Genomic DNA, 5,219 nt, shown 5'->3' on the forward strand with positions numbered 1-5,219 from the left:
TCTGCTCAAACACCATAGCCACATTTGGTCAAACAATCTTTTGTAGATAACATTTCCCACCAGGGCGTAAGACATGGCCCTTCTTGTGATGTGGTGCACCTCAGACTTGTCTTCTGGCAGTTTTTCAGTATGCAAATATTCTATTAATGGCTTATGCCAATCATCGTTGATATCTGCAACTGCATTTACTGTTTCTTCTTTCCCAAGCTTATGTAGAGTTTCGAAGTCATTTCGAGATAAGACTCGTCTTCCTTGCACCGTGACTTCGATGGAATCCTTCGGGGGACATGTCATTTTCTTAGCGAGTTTTGCTAGAGCGTCATCATGAGCATCATCTCCCCGAGAAATCTGGTAGAAAGTCACATAAGGGATTTACTTCAGGAGCTTCATTGTGTACTGATGGTACTCTGCTAGTCTTGGTTTCAGAATTCTGCATTGTCCGACGACTTGCTGGATGACAAGTTGAGAGTCACCATAAATGGCAATGTTTGTTATATACATTGAGATTGCTAATTCTAATCCGGTGATTAAAGCTTCATTTTCTGCTTCATTGTTGTTTCACGGCTCTGTCAGGTGGTATGAGAACCTCAACATACCCTTATCTGGCATAATAAAGATCAAACCAATCCCTGCTTTGTCTGGTATAACTGTGCTTAATGCTTTGTCTTTCCTAGCTGACGAAGCACCATCGAAGTACATTTCCTAGCGCTGCGCATTAGAAAATTTTGTTTGTAGTATCTACTCGTCTGGTAACTCGTTGTTAAGAGATGACCCAGCTGGCAGTGGGTGTGCAGCGAGAAAGTCTACTAGTATCTGTCCCTTGATAGCACAAAGCGGAACAAATGTTATATCAAATTGCAATAAGATCATTGACCATCTTGCTAAACGTCAGGAGAGTGTTGGTCCGGTCATCAAATATTGGAATGGATTAACTTTCAAAATCAGAGTAATCTTATGAGAAAGCATGTAATGTCTAAGCTTTTGGGCGGCAAAAATTAATGCCAGACAATGCTTCTCAGTAGAAAGATACCTTATCTCCGTCGGTATTAGACGACGAATCAAGTAGTAGAGTGCATTTTCTTTGCCCTCATCATTGACTTGGGCTAAGAAAGCTCCGAGAGAGTCATCCAACGCCGCAATATAAAGTATTAACGGTTTCCCCGGGATAGGGGCTGCCAAAACAGGGGCTGCCAAAACAAAACAGAAGGTGTCATTAGATATTGTTTAACGTCCTCAAAGGCCCGTTGACATTTCTCTTCCCAAATAAATTTGGCGTCCTTTTTAATTATTTCCGAGAAAGGCCGACACCTACCTGAGAGATTATAAATAAAGCGTCTCAGAAATGCCAACTTCCCCTGGAAGGAACATAGTTGTTTCAAGGTTTTAGGGGAGGCATTTCCAAGATAGTATTAATCTTATCCAGGTCAATCTTTATTCTCCGATGACGGACAACGAATCCTAAAAATTATCTAGAGGTAACACCGAAGGCACATTTTAAGGGATTCATTTTAAGGTCATACCATCGTAACCGTTCGAACACAATCCTCAAATTATACAAATGGTCTGTTTTTCATTTACTTTTGATAACCACATCATCCACGTAGCATTCTACTTGATTGTGAATGAGGTTGTCAAAAATCTTCATCATTGCACGCTGATATGTTGCTCCGGCGTTCTTTAGGCCGAACGACATCACTGTGTAGCAAAAAATTCCTATCAGTGTTCTGAAAGCTGTAAGCGTTGCATCCTCGGGAGCAATCTTGATTTGGTTGTATCCCGACAATCCGTCCATGAAGGAGAAAATTTCATGTGTCGAAGCGATGTCCACCATCATTTCTGGTATAGGTAGTGGAAACTCATCTTTTGGACATGCCTTATTCAAATCTCTGAAGTCGACACAAACGTGGATTTGTCCATTTTTCTTCTTAACAGGTACAATGTTAGCCAACCATGTGGGGTATTGCTCTTTTTTAACAAAGTTGGCATCTATCAACTTTTTTACCTCGACCATGACTTGTTGTTCTATTTCAAGGCGCATTCTCCTGGGAGCCTGTTTTACTGGGGTTATATTCTTGTCCACCACACGTTTATGGACTGCAACCTCTTTTGACAGTCCTGACATTTCTTCATAGTTCCATGCGAAGCAATATTTGAATTCTATTAATAGTTTGACCAATACTTCAGATTCTTCGTCACTAAGTAGAGAATTGATAAATGTAGGTCGGGGTCGTTCTTCAGTCCCGAGGTTAACCTCTTTTAATTCATCAACGGCGGATTTAATTTCCTCCTCAAATTTTGGCGGAGCATTTTCTATTGGTTGATCATTAGAGTCATCCTTTCTATCGAGGCAATCCTCTTCTTATTCACTAGTAACAACCATGCAAAATTCAGAATCATCGACTGGTCCAACTGTATTAAATCCAAGACCTTCTTTTGAGTTGGGAGTTCGACTCTTAGCATTCCATATTTTTTCCAAAAGTTGAAATTTATCTTTTGGCATTTGTTTTGGTAAGTGTCCCTGTTGAATTAACTTTTGAACACAAGGCGAGAAGTAACAAAAAAGCAATTCCATTAATTCATTAGAATCAATATCCAAATTTATATGTTTTTCAAGCTCAGTAGAGGTAGAAGCACGATAAAATTTGATCGAATTTGAACCAACACTACGGACTTCCTAGACCTCTAAACTCTTGACCTTTTGCGGGAGAATCAGAGAAAGGGTCATATTATTCACATAGTGGTTTATCCGATCATACATTGTTTCATATTAATTCTTGTATGTATCTTCTAGGGATATCTCGTACTGAGGTTTCTTCTGCTTTGTCATCATTATTTCATCTTCAAAACTATCTTCATCACCAATGTTGATAGTTGGCCTTGTCTGTTCAACATTTAAATTGATCATTCCTTGTACGCGTCTTCGGTGCGTGAACTAGATGAACCTCCACCAACTCGTCATAAGGGAGTGGTAGAAGGTTGTTGAAGAGGAGTTGTATGGCCTCTTTTTTGTGATTTTTCAGAATCTTTAACTTTGTTTGTCAGAATTTCACGCAAGAAGACAGTCTTCTTTGGAGGCACGTAGTAGGCAACATCTTCATGGATACCAACTTCGTGCACTGAAAATGGTTGCAGGTCTCCCTTGATGCAATTTTCTTGACCATCTATACGGTATTTGATGCACTGGTGTAGAGATGATGGAACCATATTGTCCTCATGAATCCAAGGTCGACCCAATATTTAGTGGTTGTTACGAGTTCTCCAACCTTCATAAGTAATGTAATTGATCTAAGGACTCTTTCTCCCTTATGGTTGAATCCTCTTAACATCATCTTATGGGTCGTAAGCTCTTGAGCTTCAATATCCAAATAGGCCAATGTTTGTAGGCTCATCAAGTTAAGAGATTCCCCAGGATCCACTAAAACTCTAGATAACACAAATCTACCGATGTTGATGGAGATGTAGAGCGGACAGTTGTGGTCGGCGATACTGAGCAGCAAGTCTTCATCTGTGAAGGTTACCCCTGACTGTTCTCTCAACGAGCAAACTTCATCTGAGGATGTGCTAGCCAACTGAGCTAAGCAAATTTCTGGATCAAACAAAGTTGTAACCAGAGATTCTCTCATCTCCTCTGACGGGATCAGAGCATCGTAGATGCGTAACCTAGCCAAAAACTTTCAAAGAAGAGCTAGCACATTGTAATCCACTTTGTATGATCCTTAAATTTTCTCTTGGTTATGTGTTTCTTTCGCTGGCGGCGGTGGAGGTAGCTCTTCTCGAGCTGCTATTTTCATTCCTTTATCCTTTGGAGCTGTTCTCAGGGGTAATAATCTCCCATAAGTAAACTTCTGTTATTTCTTCTTCTTGAGGTATCATTATTGAGACTTCCGGTGTCTCTTCCTCTTCATCAGAAAGATCTAAGCTGATGGCAAGTGGTGTACCATGACACTCAAAAGTTGGCTCTTCGTTATCGGTGATGTCATAAGCAGTATCATTGATGTCTTCTTTCGACTTGACAACGAGTTCATCAGACTCGAGTACGATTTGATGATCATTTTGGGGATCGAGATTGCAGCTAGATCGGTCATAGTTAGTTACGTTATTACCAAAAATAGTCAAAACGTAGCCAAAATCACAATCATTATGTTCATAAGACCCCGGAGGGACAGAAAGATAATCATACAAAGTCAAGGGTTCGAGGATTTTCTTCCCCAAATCCGAGACAACTAGTCTAGTAGAAGCAGTCCCTATCCTACCCCCCATGCTATCAATCTTGGCAGTGATACTTTTCTTCTTCTTGTTCTTTGTCCTTAACGATGACGGATCTCTTGGAAAAATCTTCATCTTGGGCTCGGTATGTTGTGGACTCTGAATGGAGGCTTGTTTTGATGTAGACTGTATTTTGTTCAGTATTTTCTTGGACGATCTGCTTCAGACCTCATTCCATTCTTCTTCGGTATTTGTAGAAGCTTGTTTTGATGAATCTTGTATGTGATTAAGGACCCTCTTGAGTTCATCCCAAGCTGTCCATCCATTTGTTCCAATATACAGATAGATGGAAGAGATTGACTCAGTTGAAAGCATGTTTATTGAACCTTTTTCAGGTTCTCTCAAATACTCATTTGGAAATATTCTTTCGGGATTGTTATATTCTCTTCCTTGAGGCTCTTCTCGAGCCAGTACTTAAAGACAAAACACCTATCTATAGTGTGCCCAAGAAACTGGTGGTATGGGCAATAATTTGGTTCATTCTTCTTATCCACCTCTTCGGGTTTCTTTGATTCCCGAAGTTTGAATTCTGGCTTCTTCATCAAGCTTTTGAATATTTTTGGTACGATCTCATCCTTGAAGGAATACACAACTTTCTATTGCTCTAACAGGGATATTCTCTTACCCACTGTTCAAGGTGATCCCTCCTGAGGCGGCCGTTTGTTGGATTGACTGCTCTGTTTCTGAGAGTACTGCGACGAAGACTGGCGATCCTCTTCTGCATATATCTTTATCGGCTTCTTTCCTTTATCGACAATTGCGACTACCCCTGATTTCTTTTAGAACACTCTGGTCACTTTAGCCTTTTCATGTGGCTCCATGTGCTTCATTTCTTCTTGAAGACTATTGGCTTTACTAAGTAGCTTCTCGAAGGATTTGATGGTGAGTCCTTTAATCATGAACGCTACTAGCCCATGAATGCTTTTGAGTAGAATCTCAATTGCTTGATGTTC

Source organism: Phalaenopsis equestris, unplaced genomic scaffold, assembly GCF_001263595.1.
Source record: "Phalaenopsis equestris unplaced genomic scaffold, ASM126359v1 Scaffold000970, whole genome shotgun sequence".
Taxonomy (NCBI): domain Eukaryota; kingdom Viridiplantae; phylum Streptophyta; class Magnoliopsida; order Asparagales; family Orchidaceae; genus Phalaenopsis; species Phalaenopsis equestris.